Source organism: Chrysemys picta, chromosome 14 (genome assembly GCF_011386835.1).
Source record: "Chrysemys picta bellii isolate R12L10 chromosome 14, ASM1138683v2, whole genome shotgun sequence".
Taxonomy (NCBI): Eukaryota; Metazoa; Chordata; order Testudines; family Emydidae; genus Chrysemys; species Chrysemys picta.
In genome coordinates this window covers 4,772,535-4,799,734 of record NC_088804.1, presented here as the reverse complement: position 1 = coordinate 4,799,734, position 27,200 = coordinate 4,772,535, and the positions used below count along the sequence as shown (strand labels likewise).

Genomic DNA, 27,200 nt, shown 5'->3' with positions numbered 1-27,200 from the left:
TGAATAGGACTGGTCCCTGTACAGATCCATGGGGGATACCACTATTTCTCCCTCTCCATTCTGAAAAATGGCCATTTTTTTCTACCCTTTGTTTCCTGTCTTTTAACCAGTTACTGATCCATGAGAGGACATTCCCTCTGATCCCATTACTGCTTGGCTTACTTAAGGGCCTTTGGATGAGGGACCTTATCAAAGGCTTTCTGAAAGTCTAAGTACATAATATCCACTGGATCACCCTTGTCCACATGTTTGTTGGCCCCCACAAATAATTCTAATACACCTCTACCTCGATATAACGCTGTCCTCAGGAGCCAAAAAATCTTACCGCATTATAGGTGAAACCGTGTTATATTGAACTTGCTTTGATCCACCGGAGTGCGCAGCCCCCACCTCACCCCACCCCGGAGCACTGCTTTACCGCGTTATATCTGAATTCGTGTTATATCGGGTTGCGTTATATCGAGGTTGAGGTGTGTATTGGTGAGGCATGATTTTCCTTTACAAAAGCTGTGTTGACTGTTCCTCAACAAATCGTGTTCATATATGTGTCTGGTAGTTCTGTTTTTTTACTATAGTTTCGACCAATTTGCTTGGTACTGAAGTTAGACTTACCAGCATGTAATTGCCAGGATTGCCTCTGGAATCTTTTTTAAAAATTAGTGTCATATTATCTACTCTCCAGTCACCTGGTGCATACCACAGTTAGTAGTTCTGCAATTTCATACGAGAGTTCCTTCAGAACGCTTGGGTGAATACCATCTGGTCCTGGTGACTTATTCCTGTTTAATTTATCAGTTTGTTCCAAAACCTCTTCAGTCTGGGACAGTTCATCAGATTTGTCACCAAGAAAGAATGGCTGAGGTGTGGGAATCTCCCTCACATCCTCTGCAGTGAAGACCAATGAAAAGAATTCATTAGCTTCTCTGCAACGGCCTTGTCTTCCTTGAGTGCTCCTTTAGCACCTCGATCATCCAGTGGCCCTGCTGAGTGTTTGCCGTTCTTTCTGCTTCTGATGTACTTTAAAAAAAAATTGCTGTTAGTTTTTGTGTCTTTGTCTAGTTGCTCTTCAAATTCTTTTTTGGCCTGTCTAATTATACTTGATTTGCCACAGTTTATGCTCGTGTCTATTTTGTAGTCTAGTGAGAGGCTTGCATTGAAGACGGGGTGTGGTGTGCAATGCAGTTGGCAAACCTGGAAATAGTTTGGGTTCCTCGAGCCACACTGTCATCTCTGGGTGATTGTTAAAGCAGACCTTGCATGGCATTTGGTAGACATTTGCCTAGAGCTGGCCCGAGCGTTCTCAGCTCTTACCTCTAAGTTTTGACAGCTATGCTGACTCATCTAATTTTTGTCTCCTTTTCTGTTCTACAGTAGAACACTTATGTTAGCATCCAGGATCATAACTAATACATGGGAGATGCTTGGAAATTGTATAACACTTTTCCCCATTTTGGAGTGGATCAGGATTTGAACCTGGATCTGCACATGGAAACTGACTGCCACTTTTGCATCCTGATCATGAGATTCCTTGAGGTTGGATAAGCGATCCTATTCCAGAGTGGGATCTTAACACAACCTACTGAAAACAGCCTGTAACAGATCTGTATTGGTCAAACTGAGATGTAGGTGTTTCCTTGCCCTTTACTGGATTGTGTCAAATTCTCTTAAGGGAGACGAGGTACATGAGGTAATATCTTTTATTGGACAAACTTTTGTTGATGAAAGACGCAAGCTTTCGAGCTTACATAAAATCAGTTGAAACGTAAAGGTCAATGGGGACATGTGTTGTAGAACAGTTCATGGTGCACGAACCTGCAAGCACAATTGCTGGGATGCCCAGTGCTGAGTACCTGTGTCTATTTGAGGAAGGTACAAACTTTCATCACCTGGTTTGATAACTGGTTACTGTTTCTCATCAACATGTTATGTTGATTTTTTTATTTTGAAACCTGTTATTCCTATGTCTAATTCCTCTATGGTAAAGCTAAACCCTTTTAGTACTTCCTTCCTGTATCCTGTTAAAACTCCAACCAGTGTGTGTCTGTTTTCTGGGGAAACATTTTTAAAAAGTGAGTACTGTAATGACCAGAAGGAGGTGAGAAGAGTAGCTGTCCAATTCTGCACTCTGTTAATATTGAAGCCAAGCTGTGAGCTACGCTGTGTTACACAAATCCTTTTAGAACCGTTTAGTGTTGGGGTGCATCGTGCAAAACAATTTTTTGAAGCTTGAAGTGCTAGTTTAACTCTTCTGCACAAGGACTTCATCTCCTCTGCAGCTGGACTGTGCTTGTAATGATGAATGAATAAGATGGGCTTTAATCCAGCTGGAAGAGCTGTTTAAGGTTACCTGCTGTAACTTTATCCCATTGAGAAGATTTGGAAATTACAGGCTACCTTAATAGGCTTTTTTAAAAAAACCCAAACCTTTAAGATTACATAGAAAAATGATTGAGTTCTTTGGTCCCTATGTGTGCAGTAAGGAACTGCAGTCTTCCCGGCCACTCTGATGCTGCATTAACAAGTAAACATCAGTAGGATTCTTCTGTAGGCTGCCTTGTTCATTTACTCACCCTGTTTCTCTGCCAGCATCCCTTATAGCCCTAACTAGGACAACCAAACTAAGCCCAATGAGACTGTTGGCAGCTTGCCAGAAACTAAAGGGTTGTACCTAAGCTGCATAAAATGGAGGAGATTTGAATCATCCCCATCATTAATATGGAAATGAGATTCACAGATTCCAAGGCCAGAAGAGACCATTGTGATCATCTAGTCTGACCTGTAGAGCACAGGCCAGAGACCTGCCCCACAATGGTTCCTAGAGCAGATACTGTAGAAAAACTTCCAGTCTTGTTTTAAAAATTGTCAGTGACGGAGACTCCACCACGGCCCTTGGTAAATTGTCCCAATGATTAATTACTCTCACCGCTTAAAATTTCTGCCTTATTCCCAGTCTCAATTTACCTAGCTTCAACTTCCAGCGATTGGATCATGTTAGACCTTTCTCTGCTAGATTGTAGTACCATTATTAACTATTCCCCATGACATGGGCCATGGAGACAACAGCTTGCCACAGGGAATGCTCAGTCTTTAGCCAAGTGTCTGTACTACTCCCTTCGAGAGAGGATTTTCACAGCATTTCATCTGCAGTCCCCTGCAGCTCTGTGAAAGTAGCGATGGGCTTCATTGTTGGTGTTCGTGGGTGATGTTTGGTAACTGGCTCCTGCTGAAGATCTTGACCTCCTTCCTCGGATGCATTTACTCACGTCCCATACCTTATTCTTGGTATTGCAATACACCTTTCACAAGTCATCAGTGCAGCCCCCACAGTGTCCTGGGCACTTCAGACATAGGAAAGTGCTCCTTGCACCAGAGAGGTTAAAATCTAAATCAGGCAGCGTAGGAAGAGAAATACTGATGTAAAACTAAATACACCTCTACCCCAATATAACGCGACCCGATAGAACACGAATTCGGATATAACGCGGTAAAGCAGTGCTCCGGTGGATCAAAGCAAGTTCAATATAACGCGGTTTCACCTGTAACATGGTAAGATTTTTTGGCTCCCGAGGACAGCATTATATCGGGGTAGAGGTGTACCACCAATTAAACCTTTTGGCAACCCCAAGCACTGGTAAACAAACCCTAGATTGACATGGCTCTGACTGTGTAGGTCAGGGGTTCTCAAATTGGGGGTTGCAAAGGTATTATATGGGGGTCGCAAGTACATGCATAAAACAGAGCAACTGCTATAAAATATGTAATTTAATCTAGTGTTTTAGAAAATTACACACACACTATATTGTGAGGGAAAGGTATTTACTTCAAAAAGTATTGTAAACTTATAAAGCAGTAATTGTTGTTCCTAAACAAAATATATGTTTGTAGTATCACCACTTTAAGGAAATTGGCCTCTTGGGATTGTGGTATTGTGCACTCAGGTTTGTTGTCTTGAGACTAAAAGGGTGTGACTGAGTCAGCATTAGAGGGCTTGATTGTTCAACAGCTGAAGAGCTGCACTAAACTACAGACCAATCAGAACACTATCAGCAAAAAAAAAAATAACTTTTAATATAACAGTCAGACACCCAGGCAGGGTGGTGCTGGAGGAATGTGTGCTTGCAGGGGTTATAGCCACCTCAAAATTTGTCTTAGCCCCCTGTAAACCCCCTCCTAGTGCAAAGGTCAAATAAGGTCAGAAGTAACGGGGGAAGGGATAGCTCAGTGGTTTGAGCATTGGCCTGCTAAACCCAGGGTTGTGAGTTCAATCCTTGAGGGGGCCATTTAGGGAACTGGGGTAAAAATCTGTCTGGGGATTGGCCCTGCTTTGAGCAGGGGGTTGGACTAGATGACCTCGTGGGGTCCGTTCCAACCCTGGTATTCTATGAAGGAATGGCATTGCCACCTGCAATTCTGCGCTGCTGCTGGTGGCGGTGCTGCCTCCAGAGCTGGGCGTCTGGCCAGCAGCTACCACTCTCTGGCTGCCCAGCTTTGAAGGCAGCGCTGCTGCCAGCAGCAGCACAGAAGTAAGGGTGTCAATGGAGAGCTAAGTCTACTTTGAAAAGTGATATTGACAACATTTCTTTGCGCCCCTCCCCCAGTATTAAACAGTAACTGTTAAAAAAAAATTTTTCCTGCTTATAACTAATTTGAAAGTGGTGAGAAGGTAAATTCATTTTAAAAAATAGGGCTATACATTTAGGATTTAAATAGTGTTAAATATAAAAAATGTGCTTTTAATTTATTGGGGGGGGGGTCTCATTCAGAGGCTTGCTGTGTGAAAGGGGTCGCCAGTACAAAACGTTTGAGAACGCCTGGTGTAGGTGCTCTAAAAACATAGCAGGTTTGCCAGTACAGTAGGCAAACAGTAGTTCTGACAGCAGATGGAGGGTGTAAAATGACTTCCCTGTCCCCTTTGCAGTTGAACCCTGGGAGTTGGCTTAATTTTTCTATGGATCCTTGCTGCTCATCCTTCACCTGCTCTGCTCCTGTGAAACCCTAGCAGGCGTGTTTTTTCCAGCCCTTTCCCATTGATAGACCTGTTCCAGGCGCAGTGTGTGACAGTGTGCCAGCTCTTGTTCTAGTGGGAAGTCAGAAATGGTTCCTCAGGAATACATTGTAGTTAGGGATTCCCACATTTACCTGTCTGAAACAGTGGATAATGTGCCTAGTTTGTATTTATGAATCCCTCGCTCTTTAGTGTGCAAGCAGCAGTCAGTCAGTTGTAGACGAAGGTGGGAAACCCTCTCAGCAAGTCACTTGGCCTATTGTGCCGTGCTCTAAGATGCGGAGTGCCTTTCTGAGCCCACAAGCCATCAACTTGGTCCCTGAAGCATGAACTTTGAGTCTTTTCTCCTTGGGTTTTTACACCAGGAATTTGTTGTTTGATTCTGCCAATCCTGTGGCAGTGACTTCCATGGAGTGACTGTACACGCTGCATGAAGTGGCATGGCATTCCTGTCTCTGTTCTGAACTTGCATGTCAGTACCTTGTTCTCCGTTCATGGAACTGATTATAATTATAAGACCAGTGAGAATGAAGCAGTCCCCTTCAAGCTCTTCCTTCTTGTCTTAAAAAATCCTAGTTTTTGTGATATGACGCCTAGTTTTTTAAGTTGGTGAACAAGGCTGTTCTGTGCATGAACCCGCGTATTTAATTGGTGCAAAGGCTTTTCCGTCTCTCGGCCTGAGTTGTACTGGACAAAGGAATAGAAGCCACCACAAAAATACAGCTGATGTCTGACCTTACCCTCTCCTATTTTACCTTGCAAGCAGGTAAAACCCCAGCTGAGTTGTGCTGAAGGGAATGGTACGTTAATGTACCTGGAGTAAAGCTTTAGGAAAGGAAAATCCCTTAACTCCCCCGCCCTCTCCCCCCAAATGCTTCCATGTGTTGCTGCTTCTTGTGGAAGACCCTACCCGAAAGAACAGAATTGCTCCCAAAAGGCCTGTTGATGGCTGCATGGCTCATGATGGCAGCGAGTGCAGCCTATGTATAGTCCTTCCTGGGGGTGCTAAACTGAGGGAGTACATGAGAGGTATATTTTTAAATAGTGAGTACATCCATTCCCTCTCCCCCACACATTCCAAATGCTGTAACATACCAGATAAGCAAGTTATTCTAACCACTACAGCAACAGCATTCAGGAAGTCCTTACCCGGGGATCCAAAATGAATTCCTCACCAGTGATCACTGATTAATGGGAGCCCTATCTGACGCAGGGGGGCCAGTGGACCCAGCAAATCAGTTAGTGTGCCTGTGCTCAGCATGTGGATCTGTGCGCTTCAGTCAGCAAGTAGTAGCGTGCTAGGTACTGGAGATTCACCGTCATCTCCATGCCAGGGGACAGGAGTCAGTGATCACTGGCACACTGTGGGAGGGAAGGTCTCCCTTTTCCCTGACCCCAGTCAGCCTCATCAGAGGTGTCCTGGGTATCCCATTTTGGCCTTTCTTGGCAGGACCTCTGTTTTTGGTCTGCACCTCTTCCTAGAAGGTTCTGCTTACGTGATTTGGTTTAAGGAGTCCTTCCTTCCTGCCAGACCTGCATGGTCTCTAAACATCCGGAAGAGTGAGGATCCTACTCACAAAGGGCCCTGTCCACAGTGAGCATCAAAATGTCTCTTGTTTTCTCCCCCCACTTTGTCCAAGCTCCCAGGGGATTCCCCTCTCCTTCCAAAATGTTGCTTTTCTTGTATATTGAAAAACAGACAGACAGCAGCCTCCTACCTGCCCCTCCCCCAATCAGCCCTACAAGAACAAAGCAATGTGTTCAAATTTAAATAAAAATATTCATCAAGGAAAACAGATTTTTGTGCCATGCTCCTAGACTGTAGGTTATAAAACAGCATGGGAAGGAGTCCTTGTGAAAATGAATGGACACCTATTTAATGGCTGGTTCCAGTGTTGCATAGACTTCTCCTGATGATGCAATGAAACGGTGCATGTTACTGCAGAACTGCATCCCACCTCTCTGTGCTCTCTCCCCTTCCATTCCTGTAATACGGTCCAGGCGCTTCTTTGAGCGACTCCGCAGACTGTACGGGTGGGGTGGGAAAGAGAGCTATTGATAAAGCGGCTGCTGTCCCGTGACATCTGCACCAGAGAACGGGTTCATTGCCCGAGTGTCATTTTTTCCCCTTTCTTGACAGTTTTGCTAGTGCATTAATAGCCACCTTGATGCATGTGCCTCTTCTGTCCCTGATAAACGACATCCTTCCAGGGGATGCAGTAGGGAATGAGAGGCAGAGAAACTCATTTAGAATCCGCTTGCGTGCTTCACACTCGCCACTGCTAATTGCCTCCTTACAGACAGCTCACTATATACTTTCAGCATTCGAGCTACAGAACTCATCTACCCAGGAGGGAAATGTCAGATTTCAGGCCCGAGGTGCTTTGAATAATAATACAGCGGCAATCTGCACTTACTGTCCAGCTATGACATCAGCAGGAGGAACCTCAGCTCTGGAGCCAAGCAGACCGGGTTTGGGGTAGTGAAGATGTCAGTTCAATAATGCACTAGCTGGCCCTGCTGTCTGTTGTAGAGATACCTGTCTGCATTGCCCCTGAGAACTACGGCTCTTGCTTTTCTGTGAATGCTGGCAGAGCTGCAAACAGGTGCCGGCTGTCCTACAAGCCAGTAGAGTCCCAGTTTTCCCTCAGATTATTTTTCCTTAAATAAAATCTCCTCAGTAAATAAGTGTTGCTTTGGCTTGTTCAATGGCTGTTCTCATGGTACTTGCAGTATTTCTCTGGATGGTCTGGTGCCTGGATTGCCCGAGTGCGGCATAGCCCGACTCTAACTTCGGAAATCACTTGCTGCAGAGTGATTTTTGGGCACCCCTCTGAGCTGGCCTGAAGCTGCAGCATGGGTGGCGTACCATCAGCAGTGACAGGTAACCTAGCTGGTGACTAGAGGCTGCTAGCAGACTGCAGTATAGTACGCTGCTGAACACCGCAGTCCAGCCAGACCTTGCCAGCTGTTTTAAAAGGAATTGTGAGCAGCCAGTGAAATAGTCTAGAGCTAGTCAACTCACCTGACTGAAATACAAGTTTGTATTTGAGAAGGAAAAGTTACATAAAAAATGGAACCGTTTTGTGCTCTCGCACTTAACACAGCAAGAGGCTTAGTAACTCTAACAACCCTAGAGACTAACAAATTTATTAGAGGAACCCGGGAGCAGTATAGTAACACCCATTGTTTCATGTTCTCTGTGTATATATCTTCCTACTGTATTTTCCACTGCATGCATCCGAAGAAGTGGGCTGTAGTCCACGAAAGCTTACGCTTTAATAAATTTGTTAGTCTCTAAGGTGCCACAAGTACTCCTGTTCTTTTTGCGGATACAGACTAACACGGCTGCTACTCTGAAATCTAACAACCCTGATGACCACATGGAAATAATTGAGACCCATGTAATGGGCCGCACACAGCAACCATTGCCATGAGGGATTGTGACTTCTCAGCAGGGGCGGGGCGGGCAAAAGTCACATTTGCAACCCAGTGTTCTGTAAAATGATACACAAATGATGGCTGTTCAGTATGTCTTATTCAATTTGCTTGAAACGTTCAGCAGTACTTTGAGATCGTTAGTATTATGGCAGTGCCTGGAGGCCTTCCGTCAGCGTCAGTCCTGCAACCTGACCTGAACCTGATGGGACCCGACTACAAGTGTCAGGTCTGGGTCAGATGGGAAAACCTCCGGACCCTCTCTGTTGGGTTGGGTCAGATCTCCTCCTATTGCCCAGGGGGTAGGCGTGGCAGCAGTTGTGTGCCCTGTCTCTGCCGAACGCCATCACCCCACTGCTGTGCATGTTGCGGAGTGAGTGTGCCGAGAGTTGCAGTGGCTTTCACTGCACAGAGAGGGCTGTTGGATGGCAGGAGCAGGGCATCCAACCTGCCGCCATGCCAACCACGGTGGCTGCTGCGGGATGTCCCAGTACTTCAGGAATGGCATGTGCCCACCCCCAGGGTTGTGACCTCGCACACAGCATGCATGCAGTGCGTGACATGTTCTTCAAAGTGGTGTCTCTGCTCGATGTTACCTCACACGCATAGCGTGTATGACGTTGCACCCGCAGGTACGGAGCAACGTGCTCTTCAAAATGGCCCCCCTGTTAATATCGTGCAAAACCACATCCAGCTTTGGCTCCGTACCAGACAGAGACAAGCCACCCAAAACAGGACTGTCCGGTTAAAAAACGGACGCATGGCCTGTGTAGTGCCAACCTCATGGTGGCAATAATCCAGGTTCGGGCGGAAGGGTCGGGTTTGAAAATGACTCAGTCCTCTCGGGCTCAAGCTGGGCCTAAAAATTAGGCCCAAGAACACCTCTACAGAGCCCATTATGCTAGCGGCTGTATAAATACATACAGAGAACTGGTCCCTCCCCAAGAGCTCACAATCTGAAGCAGCGAAGGCAGGGGAAGTGGCTATGGCATACAAGCACAATGGTCAGGGTGATGGAACCAACTGCAACAAGCACCCATGTCTCTTATTGGCATTTCTTATTACTGTTACGTAAAGTCTAGATTTTAGGCTTCTTTGGGTCAGCGCAGAGGGCTGGAGATGGGGAAGTGGAGGAGTTGGTTGAAGTAAGAAGGGTAGTGGGTAATGAGAGGAGTCTGAAGAGGGAGGTAAGGAGGTTGAGAAGCCCACTAGGCACAGGGGAGAGTTGAGGTGGACAGCGGTGGGGGAAGGGGTGGGATGAAAACAGCGGTGATACTACAGCAATGAGACGGCAGAGCCCAGGTGCCACAGTCGAGTGAGCATCAGACTGTGAAGGCTCGTCCTGGCTGCAATTACTCTCCTTGTGGAGGAGGAAGGATGCTTCCAGTGGGTTCTTCTGGGTCTCTTGTAGGGGCACAAGGGGACTGGAAGGCCCTGATTTTTACCCTCTATATTCTGTGCCATAGTTGGTATTTGCTGCATTTGGGAAGGAGGTCTGCAGACCTACATAGCCTATAACTCCTCCTGTAGGTTCCTTCTAATTGTGACTTCTGGTCCCCATGGAGAAGCAGGCTTAGGGCCTCCCCTTCTCCAGATGAGCCCTTCTGGTCTGGAGGTGGGATGTGACAGAAGGAGGGCTGGGAATTGCCTGCTGTCGCTAGCTAGTACCGACTGCTTTGGAGAGGAAGGACCCAGGGGCCTGCCTTCACCTTGACGGCTCCTTTCTCCAGGTCTTCATCTATGTTTGGTCTCTTGAGATTGTAAGCTGCTTGGGACAGGCAGCGCCCAGCACAGTGGAGCTCCAGCCCAAGCCGTTTAGCGCTCCTGCGACACAAGTAAAGATTTAAGTCACTGTGGTCGATCTCAAGCCTAGCAAAATCTCTAATTTGTTCAGTCCTGTTTGATAGAACCCTGTGCGTGCGATATTTGAACTTTAAAATCTGCTCTTGGTTACCACATTCATTAATTGTTGGGTAAATGTGAGATGACAATACCTTCTACACTGGGTAATATCCTAGTGGAATTTCCCAAATGTAATTTGATTCTGATATGGCCCAGCTGTATTAAATCCCCTTCCCTTGCCAACTGGGAGGAGATTTGACTTTACTGGATTGTTTTATTTGTACAACCTTCAGTCTAAGTCCCAGGTTCCACATCGTCCAACCCTGCGCTCTCCCCATGCTGTTGATAGTGAGGTAGAAATAGTAAACATGGGTAGTTTATAAAAACATGCTACACTTAGGGCTGTGGACATAAGAGAGTGGAAATATTTTGTTTCCATCCTGGTGCATCTTCGCAGACATGTAAAAGCAGCAAAGAGTCCTGTGGCACCTTATAGACTAACAGACGTATAGGAGCATGAGCTTTCGTGGGTGACTATCCACTTCGGATGCAGACATGGAGTGTCACTGTTCTTTCCTATCCACGGCTTGTTCCTCCTTTAAGCCCTATGTATCATGTCCTGCCATCTAGTCAGTGGTCAGCCTCTAAGTTGAACTGTCCCTTGGCTGGAAATGTCTGGTTTAGGTAGAAATATGGAGAGAAGTAAGGGGGAATGTTGGCACTGATATATGTAAATATACTTGAATTGTCCCTCTGGATACATCTGGAAATTCCTAGGGAGCGTTGGAAAATGTTAATTAGAAACAAGCTGGGTCATGTTTAATTAGGGATTTAGTTCAGAATGGGCTGCCTAAGTCTTTGAACAACGTAAACAAGAATCTGGGATTTCAATACATGCAAGTAAGATGCTTTTATAAAAGAAATTTGATGTGATAAAAACAAAATGTGCTTCGTGAGACTGCGCTGCAGGAAAATGTGTTGACCTAAATCTTCATTGAATATTTATGCTATAATTGAGAGGAAGGTGGGGGGAGGAAAAAACAACTTAAATTTGTCATATGAGCTTGGAGAGAGGGCAGAAGACTGGTTTTCTGACAAAGGTTGTTGTAAGCTTGACCCCATGTATGCTATTCTAGGCCTGTATTGGGCACAAAGGTTAACAATGCTCAGCAAAAAAAAAAGTTGTCTTGCAGCGTAAAAAGGTGGAATTTCATGTCCATGGTATTGTATCCATATCTCATTTTATCCATTTTAAAATAAGAATAATACCCAACATACAGGGGTGCTAGGAGGCTTAACTGGTGATTGTGAAGGGCTGTAAGCCTGATGAAAGCTGTGCATTATACCTAGCTTTGGCACTATCCAAAATGTAGCTGCTCTCAGTGTCAAGCTGCAAAACATGAACCACAAATGTGCTGTGTTAGGGTCTTCCTGACCCAAACTGTGCCCCTCAGGCGGAGGCTACTTTTGCCAGATGTAAAGGCATTGTTTTACTTATTACCCTATTTGGTCAAGGACTTGATTGAAGGTTAGAAATTTCCTCCTTTATTCAAAAGTGTCCAACTGATCCAAAAGATTATGTGCTCCCGGCAGAGCCTCTCTCTGGCCTGACTCAGTTCTGTCCCCTAGCCACTGGCCTGCTTTCAGTCATGCTCTTGACCACAGTGCTGTTCCCAGCTCTTTCGCTGACTTGGCTGCGTCTGGGCAAGTTACTTCCTTTGCCACCTCTGTCTTCCCATCTGTAAATTGAGGATAATCATATTTGCCCATCTCACTTTAGCTTTTTGAAACCTATGGATGAAAAACCTGTTTAAGGGATTATTAGTAAAATAATCAACAAAATAACATTATTGACTTGATTAGAATTACTTCTGGATTTCATTTCAAATTGTGTCATGAATGCATGACTTAGAGGAAAGCAAATGACAACTACAATATATTTATTTGCTGTTGTTGCCTCTTGTACTTTTACATCTTATAATTAAAGTTAATGCTTATGAAACAGAGGGATGGGTTGATTATAATGGTTGAAACAAACCACTGTTTTGTACCCTTTACCACTCCCAGCCAGATCTTGGCCAGTGAGCCGTCTTCTCCCACCCTTGTGCCTCACACGTTGTCAATTGTGTATGATGTGGGCGCATTTTCACTTTGGACCTAGAAACTAGGATGTGACTGTATCAGAGGGGTAGCCGTGTTAGTCTGAATCTGTAAAAAGCAACAGAGGGTCCTGTGGCACCTTTGAGACTAACAGAAGTACTGGGAGCATAAGCTTTCGTGGGTAAGAACCTCACTTCTTCAGATGCAACTGTGATGCTCTGTACCTCAGGGGAATATCCAGCACCCCCATGTTCATCCTTATAATATGATTGTGTGGTATCCAATGCAAAGTTTGTCATGCCGGTGTCTTCGGAAGGCTCACGATGCACTGAGCATTGTTGTTACAGTGATGTCATAGTAATGTTACAGGTTGTAATTTCATGTATATAGTTGAAGCTGAGAATGTGTCCTCATGGCTTAAAACAAACCCAGGCAAAAGCTCTCCAGGAGCAGAGGGGCAGTTCACACTTCATCAGGGCATGTATGGGACAAACCCAGCCCAGCCTCACAGGAACAAAGGATACTGGCCTAGGTAGCAACAAAGGATCGGTTGGACTCTCAAGTGAGTCACACACCCCCCTTCCCTTGGTCAGTTTGGGACTGTGATGAGGTAATGCTCACCTGACCCGGGGGGGGGAGGGGGCAAAGCCAAGAGGGAGGAAAGAACATGATAAAAGGGAGAGACGTTTGCCATGCTCTTCCTCTCTTCCACCTCCATCTACAGACATCACCACCAAGTGACTGAAGCGCTGATCAAAGGGGAGAGCCTGGCTGAAGGGCAACCAGCCAGCCTGTGGTGAGAAGCATCTAAGTTTTGTAAGAGCTCTGAAAGTGTTAAGATCAACTTAGAATACATTTTGCTTTTATTTCATTTGAGCAAATCTGACTTGTTGTGCTTTGACTTATAATCACTTAAAATCTTTCTTTGTAGTTAATAAGTTAGTTTGTTTATTCTACCTGAAGCAGTGTGTTTGGTTTGAAGCATGTCAGAAACTCCCCTTGGGATAACAAGCCTGGTACATATCAATTTCTTTGTTAAATTGATGAACTCTCATAAGCTTGAAGCATAACTGGACACTGCAAGATGGAGGTTCCTAGAGTTGTGTCTGGGACCGGAGATATTGGCTAGTGTCATTTGGTTGCACAATCCAAGCATCTTACGTGCTAGAGGCTGTGCGTGAACAGCCCAGGAGTGGGGGTCTCGCAGCAGAGCAGGGTAAGGCTGGCTCCCAGAGTCAAGGATTGGAGTGACTTAGCAGATCACCGGTCCAGGTAACACCTGGGCAACGTCACAGTGACCTCACTATTAATTTCTGCCAGTGCCCAAGTACAGTTTGCACACCAAGATGAGCATAGTGCTATTAAACTGTGTGCCCAAGCTTCCAAATACGGGAGCGAATGCTGCCTGGTCACATGGAAGCTCATTTGGTTGGTTCTGTTCTAGATTTTGGTTTCATTGCTACACGCTAATTTGGCAGGCACCCAATGAAAGCTGTAATGGGTATTTTCTGCTGCATGCTATCTCTAACCCCTTGCGTAAAGACGGAGAGCCTGTAAGGTGAGAGAGTCAGGAACATTTGAGGGAGGGTGTGGTGGTGAGGACTCCTACAATGTTGGTCATTCCACTGTTCAATTAACTGTGGGCGATGGCTTTGAAAATTGGTTTGTAGCAAAAGTTGCTTTCGTCATCTTTCAATGAGATGTTTACAAGCTGGCGTTGTATTTGGAAATTATAGTGAGCTGTCTCCTGTAATGGGGGCAAGAGAGAAGTGGGTCGCTCTGTTCCTTAGGGCTTGTCTACACCAGGGGGGTTAATCTGCAGTTTTTCAAGTTAATCTGCTTTGAAAATGCTTGCGTACACATGGTGCAGTTCATTGCAGTGCTTTGACTCTGTGTTTATTGCAAACTCTGGAGCCTTCTTTGAAAATGAACTAACTTTGCTGTGAAGAATTTCATGCCTTGAGCACTGTAGTTAGGTTGACCTAACCCTGGTGTAGATGCAGCTAAGTAGATGGAAGGATTCTTCCGCTGACATAGCTACCGCCTCTGAGGTGGGTTACCTACGTTAACGGGAAAAACCCCACCTGTCAATGTAGGAAGCGTCATAGTGTAGACATACCCTTATTCTTCAGCATCCAAAGTAGTCTGGTAATGTCCAGTACCTGGACACACTTTAAATACAGCTGTGGGAAGTGCTAGCACTTCATGCTGCCTCCACCCTGTGAATCTCCAAATGCTGTGCAGTATCGACACTCCCCTTTGACAAGCCATGGAGGCTTGGAATTGGAGAAGGCCTGAAGAAGTTTAGTGCTTCCTCCTTCATGTTGAGCTTGTCCTCAACTTGCTGTCTCTGCCTGACCTCCTCTGCTCCATGCAACTCTGTGTCCCCTCTCAAAAGACTGCTCCCTTGCCAAGCTCTGCTCCCCATCTGGCCTCTGCAAACCTTATGCTGCTCCAGTATCCCCAGGAAGCCTGTTGTTCCTGACTCTGCTTTGCCCTACCTTGCCATACCCCTTTGCCCACCAAGCCCTGCTTGCCCACCGTTCTCCTCCTCCCCAACCCCACCCCCATCACCCTCACTTCCCATACGTGTGTCTCACACTATCCCACTACTTCCAAAACTCCAGGAAATTCCCACCCAAACTTCAGCCCAAGTATAAGTGTAGCTTAGCTGCCTTACTTGGGAAAACACTCTCTGACAGCAGCCCTAGCACCCACTGCATCCTCAGCCCTGATACTGCACTACCCAAATCCTCCACTCTGCTTCCTGTCACTTCAGCGCCAAGTCGCACTCTCGCATCTGGAAGCAGGGCCGTGGATTTTTAACATGGTAAGAAGAGACTTCTGAAGAAAAGGGGTGGGTGTGTATTGATAAATCTGAATCTTGCTGATGTCTTAGTTAAGGTGCCCTTGAATGCAATTAGAATCGGCTGACGGGGTGTTGTCAGTGGCTGTGTGATGTGAAAAGGGAGTGTGGTGTGGAGTGAGGACCCATGGGTATATGAATTGAGGTTGGTCTGTGTATTGATGTTTCCTTAACAGGCGGGACTGACAGTGGACAAGTGTGTTGATGTAGGATTGTCTAACTTGTGAAAGCAGCAGTGGCAGGGTATGCGCCTCAATCCTGAGGGTAGCTATAGGAATGAGCTTTCCTGCCAGACAGCCCGTGGGATGGGGGATGGTACGTGTGACTTCCCTCTTGGCAGGGGATTCCAGCCCATGTTACTTTCCTGGTGGCCGTGGGAGGAGAGTTTGACAGGTGCAGCACTCAGGATAAGGGTTGTAGGGACAACAAGGAGGAGCTCTGGTTTAATTGAGTCAGGCCCTCCTGAGTCTCCCCCCTGCCAAAGACCGCATGGATGTGGTTCCTGTTAGTTTCTCGGTGCTGCTCTGTATCATTCTGTGGGGGTCACTCAGGATCTGAAGAACTTATTCTCCCACAGCTCAAATGTGATGTCTCCACCGCACCGCCAGTCTCCAGTGGCTTGGGGAGCTTGTACTGGATAGGGGCAAACTGCCTGGCCCACTCTCAGACTGTGTGTACCTTCCCCAGAAAATGTAAAGAACTATCTGGATTGTATTTTGATGCGTCTAAAGTCCCCCCTTTCCTTAATAGTGTCTGGTGTTCCCCAGCATGTGAAGTTGAAATGGGGCTCTTCCCCATGCAGTGTGGTTTCTTGTATGGTTACGCAGCTTATTGCCAAAAAAAAAGGGGGGGGGGGCATTTAGTTTTGCTTCTATCCTGAACGTAAACCAGGCCCAGGCTCTAATCACTTCTCTTGTTGTTACTTGCACATTTTGGGGGTTTTTTTATTTTGAAGGTGCAGTTTTAAAATGTTTGGGCTTTTTGCAGAACTGGCAAAGTCGCACTTGAATTCACATCTGTGACGTGCTATTTACCCTGCTTCTCTAGGAAGCTGAAGTTCCCAGGAACCAGAACTTCCTCTCCCTCTGTGCTCCAGTGATCACATGCTCTTCCCCGTATCCGATCATTTTGTGAACAGCAAGGTTTAGCTTTGCTTAGGTGGGGCAGTTATTTGGAAGTGAGCCTTCTGCTGACAGCTGATATTGCACAAGTCTGCAGGGCATGGAAGGGACACACTGATATCTTAGATCAGCACGTGGCACTCCACTCGGTGCTGATCATCACTGACGTGTGGAGTCAGCTACGGTCACTGCACTTTGCTTGACCTGAGCTCAAATACGTTGGGGTTTGAGGGTAACAGAAGTAATGTGCAAACCCCAGAAAATAGGTTGTTTGAATTCAGTTAAATGCTATCTCATGGTTAGTATAGAGATATTTATTTCAAAATTACACTTGCACAGGGCTGCCCTTCCCCCTTCCAAATCTACCTCAGTGCAGTGTGGATGGAAAACTGGAGGGTGTCCCAGATGGGCCTTGGATATATTTGGCAGCTCTGTGGCATTGTGGGTTTTGTTCAGCCCTGTATTCTCTGCTACCATTTCTCTGTTGAGCCAAATCATTTTGTATTTGTTTTTTTATTTTGCATGCATAGCACCTATACCTACCCAATTTAAAATGCACAAAATAATTAAAACAGTGAGCCCAGCCTAAGAACCCCAGCAACCAACAGATCACCCAATAACTATCTACCCCCTTTTTCTTTCTGAGCTCCCCTCCCCCAACATGCTATAAAAACACCACGGCCCACCTGTGCCACTGCTGTTTTTCTCCATATAAAAGCCAGGGCCAGCGTTATGGGTTAGCAAGCAGGGCAGTTGCCCAGGGCCCCACACCAGAGGGGGCCCCACGAAACTAAATTGCTCAGGCTTTGGCTTCAGCCCCAGGTGGCAGGGCCCCAGGCTTTGGCTTTCTGCCCTGCGCCCCAGTGAGTCTAATACTGGTCCTGCTTGGGGGGGCCCCCTAAAACCTGCTTGCGGTCCCCCAGGGGCCCTGGACCCCTGGTTGGGAACTACTGATCCAGCCTACAGATCCCAGATCCCTACATCACCCAATTTCCCCCACTTTCTGGGAAAATAGACGGGTCTTAGAGCATGCCCTGAAAATCAATTAATTTAGCCTATTTTGGAGTAAATTCCAAAACCAAGGTCCTTTCACAGAAAATACCTTGCCACCGTCACTCTTCTTTCAATGGCTGATGGCTCAGATGCCTCTGTTGATTGAAGCGTTAGTGGTATGCTAGAGAGACTGCCTCAGGTAGGCAGGTACCGCTGTATATAGAGAGAAATCTAGTTTTAATGTTAGGTCCATGTAGACTGTATTGCATTAGTCTTGTCTTTAAGTGACAAAGGTATGGGTACCTGTAGCGAGGCCTGAATCCAAAACAGAGGTGAATGGGAAAAGTACTCTTGGTTACTACTTTTAGCTCCCCTAAACCCGCTGATGGTCTAGAATGGTTCTCCCAAATTGCAAACTCAAAAAATAATCTTCAGGGTGCCCCTCTGCTAAGGGGTTAATATAATCTCCCTCCCTGCCTGTTGCTTTCCCAATCTACCCGCCTCTCTTCAGGCTTGGCTTCATCCAGCTAGCTCTCGTTCATGCCCTAATCTCAGCCAGGTATTTGATGAGGAACTCAACTGCACCATCTGTGTCGAACAAGAAGGATGACTCAGTGGTTAGGGCTTAGCAGACCTGGGTTCAAGTCCCTGCTCTGCCACAAATTCTCTGAGGGACCTCAGGCAAGTCACTTAGTCTCTCTGCCTCAGTTCCCCACCTATACAATGGAGACAGCAATACTTCCCTGCGTCACAGGGTGTTGTGAGGATAAATATGTTAAAGATGCCCTGCTGAGGGGGGCCATAAGTACTTTAGATAGATGCGTAACATGGAGACAGAGAACTGGGTGCATGTCAGCATACCAAAAGCACCATAACAGAGCACTCCTAACAGCCTTCTCTACAAGTTGAATGAGAGAGACTGGCAAGGCGAACCCCTGTCCAACCCGTTTGAGAGCCCATGGGACACAGGAGTTGTCTGGGACTCTGGGGCCTAGAGGAACGGTGCAGCTTGAGTGACTTTGTTCAAGCCAGGTGAGGTTTGCGGGCAGGCCACCAGCACATCATGGTGTGAAGGGCAATCTGACGATCAGCCTACACGCCTGGTTTTCATCCATTGTCCTGAGGAGAAGTGCAGTTTCCATACCATACACTGGTCAGATCTCAGATTAACAAGGGTCAAGGGAATCTAACACAGCCAGATAAATTCACTACAGTCTTCTGAACAATCTTACTCAGTGGTAAGATATCAGGAAGGGTGATAACTGACCAGAGAGATAGTAATGGTGGTGTAGCAGGGTTGGTCCCAGGATATGAGACAAGGTGGGGGAGGTAATATCTTTTATTGGAACAACTTCTATTGGTGAGTGTGACAGGCTTTCCACTGACTCAAAACTGAAGAAGAGCTCTGTGTCGCTCAGAAGCATCTCTCTCACCAACAGAAGTTGGTCCAATAAAAGATATTACCTTCCCCACCTTGTCTTCTCTGATAGCATCAAGTAGAGGCTGCCCGTCGTAAAGGAGCTGTTGAAAATGTCCAAAAATGGCCCTGTTCAGGGCCTGCCTGCACTACAGCTTTTAACTGGGTCAGGGACAACTGAGTTGTGACTGGGTCACCAGACCTGGTTTAGCAACCCCGTAATTAATAGCCATGCTAGTGCTTAAAGTAACTCGTGGTTCAGAGCAAGGGGTCAGACTCAACTCAGTCCTGTGGTTTTGGGCAATATCCTCCCCGATAACTAGAAACTGAAGCTATTGGATATTTTATGTGATGTGATTAGTCAATGCAATATGCAGTTAATCCTGTATGACTACTTCTGTAATCCTGGCCAGACATTGGATACCATTTGAATATTTTGGTAACAAGCTGAACAAACTTGTTTGCTAGCAACTGAATGTACCAAGCTTTCTTACCTGAATCTAGCTCCCAGCCGCAGGAGTGGGCCCAACAGTCACATACATTAGCCTTCTGGGTGAAGAAAGTCGAGTCACGTCTCGCTGCAGTAGAAACATAGGGCAAGTTCAACTATTGCTAGAGAGGTTTCCTGCCCTCCTTTGCGCTTAGAACATTAGGACACTCCCTCCTTCACTGGCATCCTTCCCTTTGTCAAAGGAAGGATTTTCCTCATTGTTTCAAATGCAGCCAAAGCTAGTTTACTTCCTTGTTTTCTGCACCAGCAGCATTGATGAGGTCAACTCTTGGAATAGGGTGTAACCACTATTGCAGACCCAGCAGGGGGAGCCCTTCCGTTGTTTTATAGTAGGCCACATTTAACTCCTGCTCAATGAGAAGTGAGGATTTCGGATTTTAATTAGAAGTATAAAAGATGCCAGGCCCTCCCCATCAGATAAACCTTAAAAATTAATCAAATTCCCTCTAGCTCTGATGATACTACATTCCATGCATGTATGCCACCCTTGTATGTACTACACACAGCTTCTACAGTTTTAACTTTCACTATAATTGACTTAATGCACTCACTCACTCACTACACATTAGTGTAGGCACAAAGCATTAACTTCACTACACACCTGCAAACTAATGGGTAATGCCCATCTTTAGAGATGGCTAAATTGAGGCTACTCAAAACCAAACAAAACCCCATGATTTTACTTCAGGTCATGTAGCAAGTCATTGGCAGTGCAGGGTGTAGAATTTAGGTAGTTTGGTACCAGTCCTCTGGTCATATCACTAGACATGCTCCTTCTGGAATGCTTTGCTCCCAATAATGGCTTTATATTTGCATATACATTGTGTTTGTCAGCTGTTACCAACACACATTTCCTGAAGAGGTATAACAGAGGCTGGGAGCCAGGACTCCAGGGTTCTGTACTGAGCTTTGCCACTGACTTGTGTGACCAAAGGCAAGATGCCGTGTCTCAGTTTATCCTTCTGTAAACTGGGTGTTGTCTAGTACTGTGCGGGCTTGGTGTGACGCTCGCTTAATATTTGATAAAGTACTTTTAGATCTTCAGCTAAAAGACACCATGCAAGTGCAGAATGTAATTATTTATTTTGATGAGACTAGTACATGGTGTAGAATCAAAACTCTCTGCTGTTAGAAAAATGGCAGAACTTCTGCCCTCTGTTTTTTAAAGGGTGCGATTATAGCTTAGGTTATCTTTCCTACATTGTTTTAAACCTGCTGTGTCAGAGGACTGTTCTAACACAACCGTGACCTGACCAGGCTAGAATGCAATTTGGCCTTGTGTATGCAGATGAAACTAACCTGTTTTGTAACCACTTTTTGAATCATGTTACCATCTTGACAGGATGGTAACATTGCTTGTTAAGAAGCTTATAACGTGGCTTGGTAGTATCTACATAGAGAAGACTGGATCATGTTCTAATACTGTTGGGGCATTATTAAATCATAATGGTTTCCTGACACATTCAACTTGTAGTTTAGAAAGGCACTCTGCATCCAGTGACTTAAAGGTAGGGGGACCTTAGTTGTAGTTGCTGATAGAAATCACTTTCAGGGGTGGGCTGCACACTAAGCTATTGAGAAAGAGGGCTCGATGTCAAATGTCTGGGGCGAGCAGAACAGATTGTTCTTACTTGTGAGGCTTTTTCTGTGAACGGCATACAGAGTCTGCCCTGGGTGCTGCATGTTGTCAGTGGGTAGGGTATCTTTGTATGAAGACACGTAGAAGCTGCCAGAGTCAATTGCTTTGCTGCATGCTGGCTCACTGCATTGTGTTCAAATGTTCAAATAATGTTGTTCCCTCTGGCGTATGACTTGGAAACCAGAGATTCTTGTAGCCTGTCAAGGCAAGGGAGTTTGTGTATCATTCTGTGAAACACTTCCACCTACTCCTTGCTGACATTTCCAGGAGAAAGAGAACTTCATTTTGGCTCCTAAGTTGTAAAAATGTTCTTGTAAGTGCCAGGGACTCTGTCCCCCTCCTCCGCCTCCCTCCTCTTTGTCTGCCAGCTGAGCAACTTTCTGTCCTCTTTGCCTGGCAGCATTGATGAAGTCATGCATCTCCGTGAGCTACTGTCCCCATTCTAGCACCAAAAGACACTTGATTGGTTTGATTCTGTTCCAGTGGTAGCTGTTTGGCATCTTTGTGCTGGCTGACTGTTGAGGTCTTTGTGTTGCTTGTCTGAAAATGGGCCCAGTCAACATATGTAAACCTTCTGGGTGTCACCTCTGTTCTCAAAAAGGCACCTGGGTAAGACACAGGCCTCAGGAGAGAGGAGCCCTGGGTTCTGCTCCCAGAACTGTCACAGGCTAGGTGAGGCCTTGGGGAAGTCTCTTCACCTCTCTGCCTGTGGCCTCATCTTTAAAACAGGGTAATGCTTATACCTCCCAGGAGGTTGTGAGGTTAAATTACATTTGTTAACTGCAGTGAGCACTCTAGGAAAGCTACTAGAGAAGGAAAAAGTGGTTATTTAAAAACGCACACCAACTGTAGAGTTAATTACAAGTCAGAGACTGCTCATGCCATGCTGAAGTACTCCGGAGATCTCTTTAAAGGTTGACCTAGAGCAATGGCTTGTATCATACTGGGTAAGAACAGACTCTGCTCCAGCTGCACATAGTCACCGGGAATGCTCTGTGTAACCTGCCAGGATAGAGAGTTACATAAGCAGCCTCCTCGGTCTCGTGTCGGCAAAGGATGCGGCATGATACTGAGATGATAGTTATGCCTCTGCCTCTTCACAGAGCGCAGCGGCAGCTGTTTGTTCTCGGGAAGGTGTTTTGTGCCTGCCTGACGGATGTTGAGTCCAGGAGAGCTACCTGTTACACTAATGTAAATAATCCCTGCTGGAGCCAAAAAGGCTGCAGCAGAAGCTGTGATTTAAAAATCTGATGTGCATGGTGGTGGGCTTTGTGCGCAGGGTAGCGCATGCAGGCAGATGTTATGCTTTCCAGGATTTGATCTGAGGTACTACTTACTGAGCGGCAGCCTGCTCTCCTCAATGTCCGATATGAACCTGGATGCTGCTTCATTTTGATATTTCTTGGCACGTGAAATTAAGAACACAAGAATGGCCATGCTGGGTCAGACCAATTATCCCTCGTCTGACAGTGGCCGGTGCCAGATGCTTCAGAGGGAATGAACAGAACGAGGCAATTGATCGAGTGACACGTCTCCTGTCATCCAGTCCTGGCATCTGGCAGTCAGAGATTTTGGGACACCCGGAGTATGGGATTGCGTCCCTGACAATCTTGATAGATCTATCCTCCCTGAATTTAGGTAATTCTTTTTTGAACCCTGTTATATTTTGGCCTTCAAACATCCCCTGGAAACAAGTTCCACAGGCTGACTATGCAGTTGTGTGAAGAAGTACTTCCTTATGTTTGTTTTAAGCTTGATGCCCGTTAATTTCATTGGGTGCCCCCTGGAGACTGTTTATTAGTAACTTGTTAAATACTTTTTCTTGCAGGTTAGGCAGGAAGGAGCTTGTGCAGAGAAAGGCAGACACTATTTAATAATCTCTTTTTGAACTAAGATGACACTTGCTCTGTAGCTTGGAGGTGAAAGCATGGATTTGGATGAAAAGATTTGAGAAGAATACACTGGCGATGGGCAAAAAGTGAACGCTCTTGCTGGTGAGGGGACCCCCCTCACGCACACTTTACTCATAGACTCATAGACTTTAAGGTCAGAAGGGACCATTATGATCATCTAGTCTGACCCCCTGCATGATGCAGGCCACAAAGCCATACCTACCCTTTCCCTTGACTCTGCTGTTGAAGTCCCCAAATCCTGTGGCTTAGAGACTTCAATTGGCAGAGAATCCTCCTGCTAGCGATCCCTGCCCCATGCTGCAGAGGAAGGCGAAAAACCTCCAGGGCCTCTGCCAATCTACCCTGGAGGAAAATTCCTTCCTGACCCCAAATATGGCGATCAGTAAAACCCTGAGCATGTAGGCAAGAGTCTCCAGCCTGACCCTTGTTAGCCATTATACTATTTACCTGCCATGGCACGGTATTCCTTTGACTAAAATCATGTTTTTCCATTAAACCATTCCCTCCATAAACTTATCTAGCTTAATCTTAAAACCAGACAGGTCCTTCGCCCCCACCGTTTCCCTCGGAAGGCTTTGCCGTGGGTGAATTCACAGAAATAAGCTGTACTGATATAAGCATCTTTATGCTAATATAACTCCATCCACAGTAGGGGTTGCACTCATTTAACTATATAATAAAGGTCTGAAAGAGATGTCAATGGGGAATCAGCCGATAGAGGTATTTCTAGTGGGGTTCCGCAGGGATCAGTACTAGGCCCAATGCTAATTAATATTTTCATCAATCACCTGGAAGTACATATAAAATTACTGCTGATAAAATTTGCAGAGGACACAAAGCTTGGTCCTGTGATTAAATAATGATGAGGACAGGTCAGTCATACAGAGCAATCTGGATCGCTTGGTAAGCCGAGCCCACTAAAACAATTTTTTTTTTTAATACAGCCAAAGGCAAAATTATACTTCTGGTGCGGGCCAGACCCAGAATGGAGGACTGTATCCTGGAAAGCAGTGACTCTGAAAAGGATTTGGGGGTCTTAGTGGACAAGCAGCTGAACGCGAGCTCCTAGCACAGTGGCAAAAAGGGCTAGTATGATTCTTGGCAGGATAAACAGGGAAGTAGTAAGCAGGAGCAGGAAGGTGACTTTACCTCTGTATAGGGCAGGGATGGCCAAATTTACTGACCCTCCAAGCCGCATATGACAATCTTCAGAAGTTCGAGAGCCAGAGCGTGCCTGCTGGGGATTGGGGCTTCAGCCCGGTGGTGGGGCTAAGGGCTTCTGCCCTTTGGGGTTGAGGGGCTTCAGCCCCATAGGGTGTGACTGCCAGGTCTCAGGGCTTCAGTGGGAGTGGGGCTGAAGCCCAAGACTCCCCTCCCTTCTGGGCAGAAGCCCCTTGCCACACCGCAGGGCAGAAGCCCTGAGCTCCCCCAAACAGTTTGGTAGGCGGAGAATGGGGGAGGGGGCTCCAAGAGCTGCACTTTAATTGGAAACGAGCTGCGGTTTGGCCATACTGGGACTGGAATACTGCCTCCAGTTCTGGTGTCCACATATTCAAAAGGGTGTGAAAAAATTGGAGGTAGTGTGCAGGAAAGAGGCACAAGGACAATTCAAGGGCTGGAGAAGAGGCCTCACGTCGAGAAACTACAAGAGCTCAATGTGTTTAGTTGACCAAAAAAAATTGAGATGTGAGTTGATAACAGTGTATAAATACCTCACTGGGAGAACATACGGGGTACTCAAGGACTCTCTATCTAGTGGAGAAAAACGTAACAAGAACCAGTGGCTGGAAACCGAAGCCAAACAAATCTAAATTAGAAATGAGGCACAGATTTTGACAGTGATTAACCCCTGGAACAGATTATCAAGGGAAGTTGTGGATTCTCTACTTGATGTTTTCAAATCCAGACCAGATGCCTTTCAGGAGGATCTGCTTTAGACAAAAAGTTAGTGGACTCCATACAGTGCCAACTGAATGAAATTTCATGGCCTGTGTTATACAGGAAGTCGGACTAGATGATCCAGTGGTCCCTTCTGGCCTTAAACTCTGAGTCTATGAACATGCCCTGCATTTCTCAGGTCTGATCCCCCTCCTTTCCACCCCACTCTTCCCTGCTCCAAAACCCTCCACATTTCCTCTTGCTTCTCAGACTCCCCAGGTTCTCCAACTGCTCCCTCCACCCCGGTCTGAAATGACTCCACCAGTCCATCCATCACACCCATGCTGCTCTCAGCTCTATCTTCCGCCATGCTTCTAGCAATCCGGGACAGGTGGGAAGGTGGGAGGGGCTGTAAAGAATTCATGCCCCAGCTGGAGGCAGGAGAGTGGAGATGCAGAGTCTCTGCCCCAAATTCAGGTCTAGTGTATGAGGAAGGGGCTTTTCACATCCACTTGCACCATAAGAGCCGCAGATGTGAAGTGGCCCATTCATCTCAATTAGAGTTTCTTAGCTGAATGAGAACACCCCATGGAGGTAATACAACCTGAAACAATGGTGCTGTGAACTGCGTCATTCATCTCCGTGCAGGTTCTCATTCCCCTCTTCTGCAGCTTCAGCCCTTGTGGGCCTGTGCCATGCACCAAGCAGGCATGTTCCCAGCTCCCTGCCTCCTCTTAACACTGGCTGCACTATGCACTGAACATACACATTCCCAGCTCTCCATCTTGGACTCAGCACTGGGGGGCATGTATTGAAGGGGGCACAGAAATGGGGGGTATGGATATGGAGAGGTTTGGGAGGCAGAGCTGAAGCGCCCTACATTTCTCACTGCACAGCTTTGACCCCTTCCTTCCTGCCCCACACTCTCCTGCACTGCTCTGACCTCTCCTTTTCCCCTAGAAGCATTGGGGTGAGTGTACAGGGGAGAGCGTGGTTGTCCCTTCCCCACTGCTTGGAGGCAACATGGAGGAGGGGAAGGTCTGGGTTCCTTCCCCTGCTGGATCAGGGAGTGGTGAAGGGAAGGGGAGCCCTTGAGCTGGGCTGATGGAGCAGCCCGGAGGAGGAATTAGGGGTAGATGGCTCCATTTCCCCTCCAGTGACATACTTAGGGGAAGGTGTGAGTGTCACCCATATTGTTCTGCTAGCAGCACTTCTGAGCTCCCAGAGAGCAAAGGTCCCTTGGAAAATGATCCTTCATTCATTGAGAGATCCTAGAAAAATGCACTTCTGGAAACTTATTTCTTTATCAAAGCTCTAGTCATTGAACTTTGTCCAAAAACACATTGTTTGGATGATAAAGGGTTGTCATCTTTTGGGGTGTACAGGAACCTCAATAGCTGAGCCAGAGCCCAGCCCCAAAGGGTAAAGATTGGCAAAGGGGCAGCGCCCTCACCCCCTGTCCTGCTCCAGCTCCCCCTCCCCCATACTCCCTCACTCTATACTGAAACGGTTAGAAGAGTCTGAAAACGTTTTGAGCTGCTCACATTAGGGCAGCTGTGGATCAGGAACCCCTTGGCCAGATGGCTCAGTGGCTTGCATTCCTTTGATCAAACTCAGTCCTGTTGTTCTACGCCGGGGGGCATTCTGGGTAAAAAAAAAAAAAAAAATTCTGTGCACAATATTTTAAGAGTCTGCAAATGTTGTCAAAATAGCACTAGTTTCAATTATTTTGGTAATTTATTTCAAAATACCTGTCAGCAGGTATGTCTGCAACAATACAGACACACAAAAATTCCCCCAGGAGTAGAGAGTTAAAGAAACCCCTATGACAACCCAGTTCCTGTTTCTCTGCCCCATTCACACCCCCCCGAGCCCAGCCGTGGGGCCAGACACTCTCACCCCCTCCCCTGCCAGAGCCCAGGGATCCAGAGGGAGAAACAGCCTGATGCTAAGTCCCAGGCTTGCACAGTTTCCTGTGTGCCACCCTCACCTTCTCTCAGGGCATGCTGGGAACTGCAGCTGCCAGGAACCCTCTAGCTCCCTCTCCCTCTCCCTCCCCCAGCAGTGTCTTCGATGTGCGAGCTGGGCTCCGCTGGTCCAGCAGCCACTAGTGGCGGCTAGCAGCACTGCAGCTTATTTCTGTGAGGGAAAGGAAATTCTGCGTGCACGTTAATTTCTGCAAAATTCTGCATTGCGCAGTGGCGTGGAATTCCCCCAGGAGTATTGTTCAGGGAACAGTTGAGGAACATGGTTCCATTATCCTAACTGCTCTTTGTAGAGTCTTCCTTATTTCCTCTGTTTCATCAATGCTGATTTCCTTGACAGTACTTATAAAATCCAAGTCTGGATTTTAGGGCACTTTAAAACAGCGCTCTTAAACCAGAAATTTTGGTCTCAGACTACAGTATGTCACTTTGGCCACCCAATGACTGTGACAGCGGCATGCCTGCAAACTCTCTGGCTTTAATAGAGCCCTG

General features: G+C 46.5%; 1 protein-coding gene and 1 long non-coding RNA gene across 7 annotated transcripts in view; one reads left to right on the top strand and one right to left on the bottom strand.

The window, feature by feature from the left end:
- The window catches only part of RANBP10 (RAN binding protein 10), a 142,167-nt gene that overhangs the window by 38,706 nt on the left and 76,261 nt on the right, over positions 1–27,200 (top strand). The window lies entirely within an intron of this gene.
- LOC122174689 (uncharacterized) lies at positions 11,938–19,409 on the bottom strand. The gene is made up of 3 exons (XR_006176850.2): positions 19,277–19,409; positions 17,475–17,578; positions 11,938–12,076 (listed from the first exon to the last, which is right to left on the bottom strand). It is a non-coding gene; the product is annotated as an uncharacterized LOC122174689 (long non-coding RNA).